The following is a 16,368-nucleotide window of genomic DNA, read 5'->3' on the forward strand; positions in this document are numbered from 1 at the left end:
TATTTTTAAAATAGTGATAGTATACTTTCCATTACAATTTTTAAACTTTATTGTTTTATGAGGCCCCGTGTGCACTGACTTCTGGGCCAGCAGCAATGGCGGCCAAGAGGGAGGCTTCTTGGCTGCAGGTCTACAAGCCTACCTACATTGAGGAGATGGAGGATAGAGAATTTAGCATCACTGTCTCTACTCTGGAGTCAAGTCCCTCTTCTCCAGAAGCAGCAAGTCTTCCAGCAGAAAATATTAGTGAAAACTTCAATGGCCCCAAACCTGTCAAAATGGTGCTAGATGATGACTGAAAAGATTTCTTAGCAGAAGCCATGGTAGTTTTTTTGGACAGCCGAGAAATGGATCCTATCTCTTAAGGGTTCCCTGTTAGGCTGCCCTCTAAACCACTGAGAGGTTGCGGTGACAGTGCTCTTCAGTATGAGCCAGAGACAGTCTGATCAAGTGTGCTCATTTAATCGTTGTAAAGCAAGCACAAACTATATGGACTAAGAAAAGGTCAGAGAAGGGCACACAAGCATCTCCCAACAATCTTCAACAAAGATTCGTATTTGCCTAAAAGGCATGTCTATCTCTCAGGGCTCTCCAATCATGTAACAGGTCATGTACAACATGCACAGCTGATAGGAATGCTGCAGGCCAAGTCCACTATGTGTAGTTGTGGGTCAGCTAACGGTCATGCACACTGCATGTGGCAGGCAAGCAACGTGGGAGCACACCAACTTCTTAGAGTTGCTTATCAAGGAAGTCCCAGCACAGATCATACAAGGACAGAGAAGAAAGACTGGGATGCAGACCAATGAACGGCGCAGGATTAGGTCTCAACTGAAACCACTGTCAGGGGTTTCCCCAGGACACGATGTGCCACATGCCTATGACCTCCCACATAGGCCAAGCAGGCGAGATCCAGGGGTGATCTCCCACATCTATCCTCATCTCAGAGCCATCTCCTGCAGTCATCCCTGTCACACCAACCACACTCATAGCTCCTAGAATTGAATTGAAGAGTGTATCTGTTTTTGTGATCTTTGATAGAATCAGGGAGGACAGTGAAGATGCAGCAAATGGGGATATTTTTTATATAGACATTGGTGTATCAGATCCAGGGAGAGTTGGTGATGGCATGAATGCTTACAACACTGACAGAGTAACAAGAGATGTTCACTAACAATTAAACATTTTCAATTAAGATTCAGTGATATACTTGCTTTGCATAACAAATTAGCAATAATTAGTTGCATGTTGATTACCAGCTCCAGAAAAGAGTAAAATAGGTTATGACCAAGGTCAAAGTAGGTAAAGAAGATTCACCATTCACTGAGTTTGTGGAAAAGTGGAGAGCAGCTCTTGAAAGATATCTTCAGAGAACAGTAAAACGCCCAAAATAACCACAGGATTCTGATTTAAGACAGTTCTTGGAAAGTTCAGAGCCACCGTGAGCAGTTAATACACAGGCTCTGAGTGGAGCAGGAATATTGACAATGGCGACCAAGGATGCCAACACTGTCAACAAGATAACCATCAGGATGAGTGAATCGGATGCATGGTTTGAAGAAAAGTAGCAGCAGGTAAAGAATCCTGATCAGCAACTTTGGAAAATTCATGCCAGTGCTGAAACCTTGGTGTGTCATAGTAAAGAACTTTTTGCCAAGACAGCTGCGTTTGCTAAAAGTGCAGCCATGTTGGGTAATTCTGAGAACCAAATTGCTTTATCGCGGGCTTTGTCAGCTTGCTGAGGTTGAGGAGAATGTAGCCCAGTTACATCAAGGGCAAGCTTTTGCTGACTTCTGTATGTTTTCAGAATTACTTAGTGACTACATTTGTCTTACTGCTTGAGTGAAGGGTGTGTCTGACCATCGAATGAAGTGCTAGCAAAAATGGGAAGATGTCAGGCCAAAATGATAGTGACTAACAAACCTGATAAAATACAGCTATATAATAGTGAGATAAGAGAATGGGAAGCAAAAGTGCCACAAGGAAAAAGAGATTTTAAACAGAACTCTAAAATGATTCAGGAAGAAGTAGGAAGATTGAGAAAGAAAGAGTAAAGGAATTTAAACCTGTTATCACCAAGTACTTAGAATCATTAGTACAAACACAGCAATAGCAGTTAAAATACCGGGAGATCTATTCTACCTGAAGCCAAAGCCATTGCCTGGCAGAAAGCCAATTTCTATTAAGAGGACCTTGGATGTGTGTTCCAGTTGTGCTGAATTCCACAGTGAAATCATTTAAAACCATCTAAATAATCCATCATATACTATATTAATTGCATGTAATTGTAAATGCATATACATTTATTATTATGACATTTTATTACAAGCTTCATGCCCTGACCCTCTGAATGAAGTGGACTCTGGTATGACATCCTACAACACCTTCCTGAATGGAACACTATTTTGTCTTAAATACCTGCAATGAAAAGCGCTCTGCGATGGAAGAAAATTTTACAATATTTTTCCTTTGCATTATGTTTTGTAGCAAGTTTACCCTTTTTGAAATGAATTATCAATGCAGTTATAACTGTTCATTTATACATTCCTGTACAGAAGTTACGATTTTCTGATTAGGATAATAAAATCCTATTTCTTGTGAAAAAAAAGAATATTGTTGATAACTATGTTTTTCTTTTACAAGCAGTGTGAACAAAATTTTAAAGCTGCTACTTTAAACCATTTTAAACCAGCGATTTAGATGAATTATGTGATGATGTCTTGTCAAAAATCACCACTCCTGGGCCCGGCGCAATAGCATGGCGGCTAAGGTCCTAGCCTTGAGGCACCAGGATCTCATATGGGCGCCGGTTCTAATGCTGGTGGCCTGCTTCCCATCCAGTTCCCTGCTTGTGGCCTGGGAAAGCAGTCAAGGATGGCACAAGGAAGCTCCTGGCTTCAGATTGGTTCAGCTACTAGACAGTTTTGATCTGTATTTCTTCAGTTCTTTGGGTATTTTTCTCTTAAAAATATTAAATCACATATGCATTTATGTATTCTGTATGGAGTATTTAAAATTACATGGAAATGCAGATAAAAATAAAGAACTAAACATATAAACTATCATAAAAGTGTATAGCAAATTTAATTTTTCTTTGAATGTTGGTTATTTTATACTGACCTTTGTATCTATTTCAGATTATAATTAGAGTGATAATTGTTATGGAATGAATCAATTATCTTTACATCTCTGATACCATATGCTGAACAAAAAAAAATATGTATCATCCAATTCAGTATTTACAAATCTAAAATTATTGAGAAATTATATACATTTCCTATTAGATGATACAACAGAAGGTAGAAGCATGGGTACTATCATTCAATCAGCAGAAAAGCTCTTCTAGGAAGAGCAAGTAGCACCCATGTATACCAAACTGCAAATAGCTCCAACTACTCTCAGCCCTCTAGTTACTATGAACTCAGAATCGTCAACAGCATCTCTCCTTCTGCAAAACTCCAAATAGGAGCTCTCTCTTGTACTGAGGTAAATTCTTAGAAAATCCTTGTGGTGATTCATATGAAACGTCCGTTGCCAAACAGAACATGTCTCAGCAGATGAAAGCTTTTCAAATATTAGAAATTATCATGCTCCCGTTATCCATTGCCAAGTTTTTCTGCTACCAGAACAATGTTTGTTGTTTTCATTCTTCCTTTAAGAGTAATCAACAATCTGAGCATAGTTCTCTGTTCTAAATCTATCTGTTGAATTCTAAATAAAGTTAAACCAGTGTCTCAAGTTGAAAAGGCAGTGAGGCAAACAAAGAAAAAAATTATCGTTTTCAGGATTTATTAATTTTCATTGGTGAGGCAGATTTACCGAGAGAGAGAGAGAGAGAGAGAGAGAGAGAGAGAGAGAGAGAGAGAGACCCTTTCATCTATTAGTTCACTTCACAGATTGCTCCATGACTAGGGCTGGGACAGGATGCAGTCAGGAACTTCATCTAGGTTTCACATATGGTTTGCAGGATTGCCAGCATTTGAACCATTTTCTGTTGCTTTCCTGGGAGAATTAAAAAGGGACTGGATCAAATGGAAAGCAGTTGGGCTCAAACTGACAGTAATATGGGATGCCAGCTTTGCAGGCAGAAGCTTAACACAATAAACCACAACGGTGGCCCCAAAACATATTTTCTGACTAGATAAAATTATGTACTAAGAAATGCCACTGCCTGGCGCAGTGGCCTACTGGCTAAAGTCCTCACCTTGAATACACTGGGATCCTATATGGCTATAATCCTGGCAGCTCCACTTCCCATCCAGCTCCCTGTTTGTGGCCTGCCAAAGCAACTGAGGACAGTCCAATTCCTTGGGAACCTGCACCCGAGTGGGGGACCTGGAGGAATTTCCTGGCTCCTGGCTTTGAATTGGCTCAGCACCAGCCACTGCGGTCACTTGGGGAGTGAATCATTGGACGGAGGACCTTCCTTGCTGTCTTTCCTCTTCTCTGTATATCTGACTTTGCAATAAAAATAAGTAAATCTTTACAAAGTTTTTTGAAAACTGCTGCCTAAATAATGCTTAATATAAACTAGGAAGGGATTTCAAAGTCTATTATTTTTATATTACCATTTAAAATTTGTATTTATTTTTATTTAAAATACATCAAAACAGAGAAAAATATGTAGGGAAATAGAAACAAAGAGCTTCATTCATTGATTCACTCTCCATATGACCCCAGCAGGCACAGTTAGACATCGACAAAGAAGAGAGCTGAAGTCTGGCCTCTGATGCGTGCCCCAGATACCCAACCACCTGACATATCATTTTCTACCTCCAAGGCTATTTATTAATGGGGAAAGGGCATTTGGAGCAGACCCAGCATTTAAACATTGACACTACAGTATGGCATACAGGAATCACAACTGGTTCATACCTGCTGCACCAAACGCTCACTCCTTTGTTGTCATGTTTAATATTATTTGTAGTTTATATACAGAAGACTCTATTAATCACATTTCTTAGTCTTAGGATATAGACATGAGGATCATTTACAAGACTGTAAGATTCCTTTGTAGTTTGGATTCAGACATTTGTGAATATATATATATTGAATTATCTTGTCATTTCAATGAACTCATTTGATTAGATCAGTTCCGCATAAGGATGATCGTATTTTATCATTTATTGAAAATTAACTGAGTGGGGACTTCAAGAACATCAGAAAAATGGTTTTGTCACAAAACATAAAATAATCACCAAAATGAAATCTTGTAATATTCACAGATCTCATCTACACTCAAGGGAAGAGACTTAGAAAGCAAATCCGTATCTAGTCAAATACCTTATAGGAACAGAATTTTTTAAAAGATTTTTTTTATTGGAAAGGCAGATTTACAGAGAGAAGGAGATACAGAGAGAAAGATCTTCCATCTGCTAATTCAATAGTGTCCGCAATGGCTAGAGCTGGGCTGATTCCAAGCCAGAAGCCATGAGCCTGTTCCTGGTCTCCCACATGGGTGCAGGGTCTCATGGCTTTGGGCCATCATCTACTTCTCTCCAAAACCACAAGCAGGGAGCAGGGCCACGACAGGAACTGGTGCCATTCTGGGATCCCAATACATACAATGCAAGGATTTAGACACTAAGCCGTTGTGCCAGGTCACAGCAAATATCTTGTTCATTATTGCAACCCGGATACCAATCATAAGCTACCACTAAACTATTGCTGAATGAATAATTGAGTTTTTAAATAAATGTCATCTTACTTTGGTAATTTTATAACAATGTCTAATAAAACATTTGTTATTCTAGAAACAATCCTGATAAAAAAATATTTCAGAGTATCTAATCTACTTTTTATGAAAATAACAGCATTCTTGTGTAAGTTTTGACTGAATTCTTAACATTTTGGCTTGAATTCTGTATTGATGTTATGCATTTGGAACTGGAACTTCATTCAGTGCACAGATGGCTCCACAGCTGTTACACCTTGGAGACTCTAGTAGCCTTTGAGGTATAACATATGTGCAAGCTCAAGTGATTTCCAAAGGGGTTTCCTCCCTTGCATATAATTAAATTAAACTTCAGGAATATAGTATCATTTTTTATTTCCAACTACAAGCAGTTTTGTATTACACTATGTACTGTTCCAAGACTTGAGTCTGCATTAGATGTCACAGTTAGACTTCAAGAAATATTAGAGTTAAATTTCTATGAAGAATGTTTTGATGTTTTGGGAATGTGAGCAATCAAATGCATTTTAAGCAATACATGATATTGTACTCTATTTTAAAATAAAGTACGTGAGTTTGATTAATATAATCTTGAATAAGTGAGCTTGGACTTTTCCACAATGTCATTGTAGAAGCAGAAAAGAGTTGTTGGATGGGCACAACTTTATAACATGGTAAAAGGAAAACAGGGAACACAATGACCTTGAAAGATGATGACCTTAAAAGAAAAATATCCAGTTTTGGCGGACATAGCCATGCAATGATTGAGGAGTAAAAATTAGAGGCTATAGGACTGTGAAGAGGATTTTCTATGTTCTAGAAATCAGAGCTCCTATGAATGAAAATACAAATGCCTTCTCAAAGAGACTAATGTAAATATCTGGACATAAATGTCTCTCTTAAGTCTCAGCATTCAATGACATTCTGAAACATTAACCTGCTCCTCAGTGTTACCTTAATTCCATATAATACACACCTACATAGATTTGTACTATGAAACACAAAACATCTTTATTTTCTGTATTTATCTAATTTTATTTTGTCTGAAAGGCAGAAATGAGTGATTGCACTGTTGATTTGGACAAAGGTAGTCAGGGTGACAGGCAGTGATGTGCTGAGTTTGACATTTGCTTGAAATGAAAATTAAGCTAAATTAGAAATTTTCTAAAACATGATTGTCATGTGTGTGTTGAATGAGGAAGTATTATCAGGGAAAGGAATACAGAAAAGGGACAGACTATTCCTTGAGATGGAGAGTATTGGAAGAGAAGCACAATTTAACCAGTAAGAGTTATTTTATATGATATAACTTTGAAGTACTTTTGAGACATCACAATGACAAAGTTAAAATAAAGAAACTAGCAAAAGCAGTAGAAAAAATTCAGTTATACTAATCAGGAACTAAGAACAGAGGAGAGGAATGTTGACTGGAATTAAACTACTGGGGAGCTCTTAAAGCATGAAATGGGAAGAATAGTGACTCTAAGACCATATCTAGGTGCTCTGGGGTATTTCAAGTTCTACCATGCTGGAGCATTCCAAGAAGTGGAAATTGTAAAAGCTCCCAGAGAAATAACAAATGCCAGACAAGTGAGTGTAATGAAAGTAAAAAATAAGAAGGTATTTGCAAAGAAGTTTTAACTAGATAGAAATAGGAACCATGAAAATTTTGTATAATATGTACTTGGACAGGAAGTTTTATCTGGTTTTTATTTATCTTCATAATTTTGTATGGAGTTAAAGAAATAATCATAACCTAAGTGGGTGTGGGGGGTGAAGTTTAACATCATAGAAATATTCTCATCAGAACATTTGTTTTATTTCTATGTAAGAAAAATTACTAGCATATGCAATCTCTAGCTTATTTATTAGCAAGGGATTGTAATCACACTAAAGAATTCACAGAGTTCAGGATTTTATACTTATAAATATACATTTCATGTTATATTTCTGTTGTATGACACAATTATACACTTTAGCAGTAAAGAGTGCAAGTGCTCGTTATGCAGATAACCTTTTAAATATAGCAAGCCCAATTTATTTATCAGCTTAAACCATGGCTATTCTCACCTTGATTGCTTTTTATGTGCATGAATTTCTTTTCACCAACAATTGAGCAATTTTATTTCTCATAAATAAGTCTTGGGGGATTTACACACTACTTTTTAAGATTCTTTTTCATTTTAACTCATTTTTATAATTCTAAGATTTTTACATTAAGTGAAAATAATAAACTCATGTATAAGACCATTACAAAATAAATTATATCATCAACTTGCTGTAATGTTTTTTGTTTTTAGGTATCTAGATATTTCCCCCACTACGAATACTGTTTTCCAACTTTACTTGCTCTAGCCATCAAACCTTCTGCCTACAAATTATAAGGGTTTTTTTCTGTTTTGCTAACCAATATTTTTTCCAAGTGTTAAATATGCTTTATTGTATTTTAGAAGTATTCAGTTGATATTTCAAATTGATACCAATTATTTCAATGATTATATACTCCAATTAGGTTTACTAAAGCTTATTCTCTGACGGTTTGAGCTGAAATATAAATCAAATTACTTTATCAGTAATAAAATTTAGCTAGCATATGTTTTTGTGTCCCTGCCTGATACTGCTGTAAATTCTCCAAGTTGTAAATGCAAGGTATGGATGAGAGTACAGTCATTCTTAATATACACAAAATCTCTATTACTATCCTAACCCATCACTTCTCATGCAACACATAGCTGAATCAAGGCTAATAAATATTGTGTGAGCTCATTCTTATTTTTCATGAGTCAGCTCCATAGGTTCAGAGTTTTCCCCTTCTGCCCTCTCCATCCCTACTCCCTGATGCTGTTCTCATATTATTACAACAGCATAGTCCTTCGGTAGCAATCACAAGTCTGTCATTCTTATATTTAAGTGACATCATAGGTGTAGGCAATGGGAGGAAAGACCAGCCAGCATTCTATTGTCAAGATACATTTAACAGTTTCATTGGGAGTCCTTTTATCCAAGAGTAGAGATGCATAGTGCACTTATATCTTCACTTCTTGGTATGCCAGTCTCCATTTTGAAGTTCCTCTAAGTGAATATACATATATAGCTATTTACCTGTAGTTCTATTGATCTTGTATTTTTGCTTGAATCCTGATTTATATGGTATTTGTTATTTTGCGACTGGCTTATTTCATTGAGCACAATGCTCTCTAGTTGAGGCCATTTAGTTTCACAAGGTAGACTCTTTCTCTCTCATTTTTTTTCTTTTTAACAGCAGAGTAGTATTTCTTGGAGTAAATGTAACATGACTTCTTTATCCATTCCTCTTCTGAGAGGCATTTGGGTTGTTTCCATGGGGATGTTTTCAGACATCATTACTCCTTTCTCTTTTCCTTATACAATTTCTGACATAAGATTGAAATCTTTCTTTTTTTACTTTCACAGACCTTGGGTATCTCTGTCTTTTATTTTTCACTCTTCTTTGTCTCAGTTGTTCATCCAGTGAGATTTCCATTCCTGATTTCCAGTTTGCCCATTCTTTCTTAATTTTATGCAATTATTCTTTAAAAATCATCTTTTTTTGGATTATTATTGTTTTAGTTATTTTTACTGATTCTTCTAGCTGATCCTGTTTATTTTCTGTACATTTCTAAATGTTTACTGATAACTTGCTTTTTAAAAAAAAAAGTTGTTTCAAGGAAGTTAATAATTGTGTGAACAAATGATCTTCCTATTTTTATATATGATAAATACCTTATATTCTGTGACTCTACTTTCCATAAACATTAGCTGACTTCCTTAGTCCCCACACTGATGGGAGAGTATACCATAACAATATTTCCAGTTCATTAGAAATTCATTTCCGTACTTGCTGTCCATTGACCCCATAGTGGGGATTTTGTTTGTTTGTTTACTGTTGATGATAGCTTGGAATTCAGTCTTGCCAGTTTGATTCCTGATAGCTGGCTGGCTGACAGTTAGGTGTTCCTTGCCATTGCTTCCAGTCATGCAAAAGTGAATAGAATAGAAGGAATGAATCCCTTTCGCTGATGGGTGTGGTAAAAGATTCAACTATCCTCTTATACCATCCCAATGGTTGAAGGACACATTACCAGTATCAGGTGATGTTGGGACTTCAAGGTTGCAAATGAACTGCTGACATGGGGACAGGGAGAGGGACACTACCACCACTTCATCTAGGAGAATTCCACTTTGTTCTCTATATTTTTGAAACCACCTTAAGGTGAGAAAGGTAAAACCCATTGTCACAAACTTAAGAAAGAGGAAGTCTAGGCTAACCATTCATTTTTTAACTTTTGCGAATCATGATGGAACTATGGATTTTTGTGTGTGTGTGGTGGTGTGTGCACAGTGATTAAAATTGGTAGTTTGCCATAGTATTCCATTATTCCTTTTAGCTTCACAGTGCAGGTGTTAATTGGAAAGTTTTACATATCTGTCTGCATGCTTTTCCCAAATGGCCACAATGCCCAGGATGAACCAAGGTTGGTACTTCACCCAGGTCTCCCATTTGGATGTCAGGAATCCAGAAACTTGTGGCATACGCTGCTGCTTTCCTGAAAACATTAGCACAGAGGTGGGTTGAAAGTGGAACAGCAAGGACTCAAAATCAGTTTTCTGATATGGGAAGCTAACATATCAGGCAACGACTTAACCCACTGTGCCACAAAGTTTGCTACTCCAGGTACATATTTAATATTTAGTATCTGTCAAGCATCACACTGGAAACTGAGGGAAAAGAGTAAATATCGAGTTTGAGGTTAAAGATGATTGCTATGATTGGGTGCAAGCATACTTCCATGCGAGTGATTTTACTAGCATTTTAACTTGTAGTTTTTATCAAATAAATCATAACTCTAGGAATATTTATAAACAAATCCCACCTCAAAAACTAAAGATAATTTTATTATGTCTTAATAATGAAAGTAATTTGAAATGTGCTTCTAAATAAATCTGCCATATAATTTCAGTCTCTAATTCCATCAAATCCTAAGTAGGCTTCTATAATAGTAGGTATGGTTAAAAGATCTTTGAGAATATGCCAAATTAGTATATATTTATATCATTGTGGTGGCATTTGGGATATATGGGTAACAAGACAGATTCCAGTGTGTCAGACATTTATATTTGGATTTCAGCTATATTTAAATTTCCCTTAGTTCAATGTGGACTATCACCTTATGTCTGTCTGTAGTGAAATGAAGTCTCAGTACACAAAACTGTAGCACAGAATAATTACTATCAGGATTGTAGGGCGCTAGTAGTAAAAAGATAAAGTAGATAGAGTTAGGAAGATAAAGCTAGAAAGGTTAGGAATAGCAAGTAATTAATTCTTAATATGGTCTAATTGCCTTTGAAAATATGGATCAATGTAATTAAGATGGTGAATAAAAGAGATGTAAATTAGACTGCAGTGACTATGTTCCAATTTTTTTTTCCTGTAGAATTTGTCACAAAGTACTAGCATGCATGACTGACGATATAAATAACAATGGCTGTAAAAAATGCATTGAGTCATAAGTTCAACAATGGTATAAGTAAAGTTGCAGTATATACAAAATGACAAATAGTCTTTTAGGAAGAAAATCCAAATTTTATTTCAGGTCAAAATATATATAAACAAAAACTCAATTTTAGTTAATTTCAGCACAAACATGGAATGATAGTTAAAATGATAAATTTTCTCTTCAAAAACTGGCTTTCTCAGAGAAAAACTGTTTATTTCAGCTATAGAGAAATATAGACATATTAGCAAATAGAAACATTATTGAAGGGTATTTTTATAATGCCTTTGCTTACCTATTTTCTTCCCATGCATATTTTTATAACTGAATCATGTTTCATAGCCACACCTTTAAGTTGTTAATGTTTTGTATTCATTTGAATTTAAATTACCACCTTGTTAATGTTATTGAACTGAGTTTATTTTAATAATACTTTTCATTTATTTTACAATACTTTCCTTATGACTTTTGACAAGGAAAATCAGCTGTTTATTGATAGATGAAAAAGGATATATTGGTTGTCATGTGTCTTAAAAACATTAGTTTACATGTAAACTATTAATAGAGACTAACCACAAGAAAATCAAAAGGCCATTGTTTTTCTGTTTTTCCAAGCCAAGCACTTTCAAATATCACATCTTATACCAAGATTTGATGATATTTATTCCTTATGCAAAAATGTAAAAATGTTAATTATTTTTAAAATACTGAATTTACAGGTATTTATAAATTCTTGGTATTTAATATGTGTTTTGAGTTTGTCTTGCATGTTTTGGAAGTCAAAAAATTAAGACAGTAAATCACAATTGTTGTCACTCACCTTTATGTTGTCTATAAACCACTAAAATGCCAAATAAGATACGGCCTCATTGAAAGGTATCTTATACTTCAAAATAGTCTATAAATGCAGGGATGCTGGAGCATTTGGGATGAAAAAAAATCTAAATTGACTGGTTTTTGGAGATTTCTTAAATTGCGGTATTTGGCAGAATTAAATGATAAATATGGTAAAATATATTTGGGGGATATTAACAAGTAAATAGAGTAAAATAGAGCAGGAAAGCATATGACATAGAAGAAAGATGCAATGAGGGTTCACTGATGTGACACAAATATTTCATGGAAGACAGGTATTCATTTTAAAGAGAATAAAATAGACAAAACTGAGATCTAAATTGGGCCTTGGCTGAGCCACATGAAAGATTCTGTCTTCACTGTAATTAAAAAAAAAAAAATTGCATATGGTTTGAGTGGATTGTGAGTGGTTTGCTACTGCTACAGCTCAAATGCTTTTTATCCCTTCCAAAAAATATTTTTGAAACTGAATCCTCACTGCCAACAATAATGGGAAGTGTGGCTCTTGGGAGGTGACTGAATCATGAGGGGTTTGATTCCCTACATGAATGAAATTAATTGCTCTTATTAATGAAAAGCATCTGAGTTCACTGGGCCCTTCCACTTCCTCTTACCATCGCAAAAGCAGTGTTCCTCCTTTCTGGAGGATGCAGTAATTAGCAGCCACCATGGGGGAGATGGATGCTCACCCAAGCCTTCATCTTCAACATCCCTCCCAGAACTGCAAGGGATACATTTCTGCTCTTTATAAATTGCCCAGTTTCAAGTATTTTGTTATACTGGCCCAAAAAAAGACTAAGAGAATTATAACGGAAGCAAACTAAATAAGAAAATGCAAAGCACTAACAGATTGTGAACTGAGGAAATTTTTAAGACTACAAAATTTCAGGCGCAGTGTTTGCCTAAACTGGTAAAACAGTTTCTAATCATTAGGTGTTCAGTAATATTAACATTTCTAGTAAACACTAATTGTGTCTCAGGATAATTCCATCTTTAAAATTCTTTCAAATCCTTAATCTCAATCTTGCTTTTTGTTTTGGTGGTACTACAATTTCTTATGTTTCCTTCCTCAGCTAAGCACTTGATGCACTTGAACTTTGTAAAAACTGCTGTATGATTGCCACTCCATTATTCCTGATGACATTATCGAAATCTGTGTGTGTCTCCTCCATTCTGCATCCCAGTTTCATCTACTCTTGAGGGGTATATCATAACATTTGCTTGTATACTGAAAACCCAGGCTGAAATTGTACTCTCTCTTAAGGTTTTTTAGCTTATGTCTATGCAAAAATGTACAATTTGTGCATTCATTCCTTCCTTCTTCCCTAGGAAATTACCTCAATCACTTTAAGCTGATAACTTCACTTATAGCTGTTCTTTTTCATTTAAATCTAAGACTTAGACCTACACTTGTTTTCTAGAAACCTATAAACTATTTTATCTAAAATCATTCAAGTTCCTGACTTCTCCAAGTCCATGTCTAAAATTATAAAATGTTGTAAGTTCTATGACAAGAAAAATAAAGTATAGCATTAACTGAAGGGTAGCTTTAATTGTTGCTAAACAGGGATAATTTATAAGACATTCATACATATATTCTAATAAGACATTCTTTCTGTTTTCACAGTCATTTTTAAAATAATATCTTGTTTGATACTGAATTAGCTCCCAGCACGAATACAAGAACCAAGAACCAAGAAAATCATTTTGCACTTTGCTCAGTTTTAGAAATTTCTCCCATAACTATTTCTTCAACCCCATCTTCTTATATTTACCTTTGCTGACTTGACTTCTTGACTTCCTTTTATCATCTTTAACTCAATTAAAATCAGACTTCTGTCTCCAAAACTCCATGAAAAAGCAGTTTTGCTTGTTACCTAGGAATACTTAATAAACCTAGTAGATTCTTTTTTCTCCTCATCCTATTCATTTTACTTAAAAATGACAAGAAAGGCTTTCTAATATCTTTCCTTTAGCTTTCATCAACTTAATCTACCTCCATAATATTTAAACAATATAGTTTACATATTAACTTTACAAAAGTTTTTTTTTATCAGCTCTGTTGGAAAATATGATAACTAAAGATGGGAGTTTCAATTTCAATTGTATGTAAACTGAAATGTCCTTCATTATTCACACTAACAATATTACTCAACACTTAGCTTCTTATTTACTGTATTGGGTGAAGTAACATACCAAACACTTGCCTCCAATAATGCAGTTATTCAGCATCTCAGAATGTTTTCTGTTCCTAGCATGGCATTCCGATACCAGAGATACTTGAATATTTCTTCTTTTTTTTCCCCAAACTATCCTTATACTTCTCATAGAACTTAAAATATATTATTTAATTATGATTACAGGAATTTTTACACATCTCTGTGAGTTTCTCCAGTGCTATCTTCTGTCTCTTGGCATTCTCAGTACCTTATGCAGCACTTGATATGCTTTAGTCTTTCAACATTTTTGTTATATTAAATAATTGGTGTAATAGTATTCAGACAAATTCAGAACACTCACCTAAATTCAGACTTTAAGTACCTTTTTTCAGTACTCGGAAGTCACTTCTTATTCTAGCTCTTAAGTTTATTCACACATGTTTATATAAAGGTCAATCCAATAATGACCTGTGAGGAACAGCACTAGTCACTTGGATGATTCTCTGAGTGTTCTTGATTGGGCCATAAAAATACATAATGAAAACTGAAATTAATTGATCTTGAAATGTCCCTTTTTTACCTAAACATTTAGGAATGTATAGCATTTAAATAATACATTTTAAATAGCAGAAAAGGAACTCACACATCCTGACAAAAATGCATCAATGCTTTTAAACTGCACTGAATAAGATGTTTAAAATACATTCCTCACAAATATTTTTGTAGTTTCACAAAATCATTTTCATATAAAATCTACTCTTCAGTAGCAAAAATACATATATTACTTAATGTCAAGAGAAAATAAAATTGTTCAAGCTAAAAAATTAATCTACTGTCAACTGAATTTTAGGAATAGCTTGCATATTTTTTTATTGCATGTACTCCAAAAGAAATGATTAATTTTATCACTTACTTCATTACTCTCCATCAGTAATTTGGTAATATGTACTTCAAAGCTAGTGTTGGAATTATACTCAATATCTTAATATATGTCAATTATGCAATATCAACATTTGTTTTAATAAGCCTTGTTAGAGTCCAACCATGAACGCATACATAGGTAACTCAAGCTATGGAAGCCCCTCACTTAGTTTACTGAGAATATATGTTATAACATTATGCAACTTCCTACATATACATATTAGGAACACATTCAAATACTTCATGTTTTCATGAATTGGATGCTCTCCTACTGAAATCATGCAATATTGTATTTTTGTGATGCATTTATTTCACTTGTATTGTGGGACAGGAATTCTTTCCTTTTTGTACATACATAATGCATTTTGTTTATTCATTCATCTAACAATGGATATTTAGTTTGTTTTCTTATTTTGATTTTGTGAACAGCACTCATCTGAACATGGGAGTACAAATATCACTTCAAGAGATTAAATTTTGGGGGTTGGACCTCCAGCCGCTGCATGGCGGCTCGGGGGCCCTGGGTCCGTGGCGTCTCATGCCTGGTTCTCACACGGTGGCTAGCACGCGTGTGGGAAGCTGCTGCCAGGAGCCCCGTGGACCACCTTTCTTTGAGGTGGATATCGGAGCTTTGTGTAGCAGGTCTGGGCTGTCCCACTGCCCGCCCGGGATGGGGCTAGAGCTGGGGACTGGACCACAGGAAGGGGTGGGGCTTGAGCCCTGGGGGGTTGGACTTTCAGCCTCCACATGGCGGCTGAGGGACCCAGGTGGCGTCTCATGCCTGGTTCTCACAAGGTGGCTACCGCATGTGTGGGGAGCCGGTACCGGGTGGCCAGTGCGCCATTTGGCACTAGGCCCACCTGCTGGCCACCCAGCCCAGGAGCTCTGGGATTTTGGATCTTTGATTGCTGCTTAGAGAGCTCCAGGCTGAACCCTCAGGGCTTTGGGGAAGTGAATCAAACCTAAAGACTCCCGATGACAGTAACTCTTCCTCAGATGTAGCTGTAATTAATACGGTCACAACCCATGTGTTTTGAAAAATTGTAAAACCGAATATACTTTCATAATCTTGTGCTACTTAGAATGGGGCTTGAGAGCAAAGAAATCTTTCATCTCCTTTGAATGTGTGAGTAGACCGTGTAGTGTAACCTATCAGGAACATAGATTCAAAACAGCATTAGACAATAGTAAAACTACAAAGACTTACAGGGGGAATCAAGAGTGATCCTGACAACCTATTAACAGG

The 16,368-nt window shown here is 35.8% G+C and overlaps 1 protein-coding gene and 1 pseudogene across 3 annotated transcripts in view; both read left to right on the forward strand.

Moving 5' to 3' along the window:
- Positions 1 to 16,368, forward strand: part of CSMD3 (CUB and Sushi multiple domains 3) — an 873,364-nt gene that overhangs the window by 196,819 nt on the left and 660,177 nt on the right. The gene's annotated exons all lie outside the window — the stretch shown is intronic.
- On the forward strand, positions 96 to 2,186 carry LOC121155927 (annotated as a pseudogene).

Source organism: Ochotona curzoniae, unplaced genomic scaffold (assembly GCF_017591425.1).
Source record: "Ochotona curzoniae isolate NIBS_2020 unplaced genomic scaffold, NIBS_Ocur_1.0 contig_3190, whole genome shotgun sequence".
NCBI lineage: Eukaryota > Metazoa > Chordata > Mammalia > Lagomorpha > Ochotonidae > Ochotona > Ochotona curzoniae.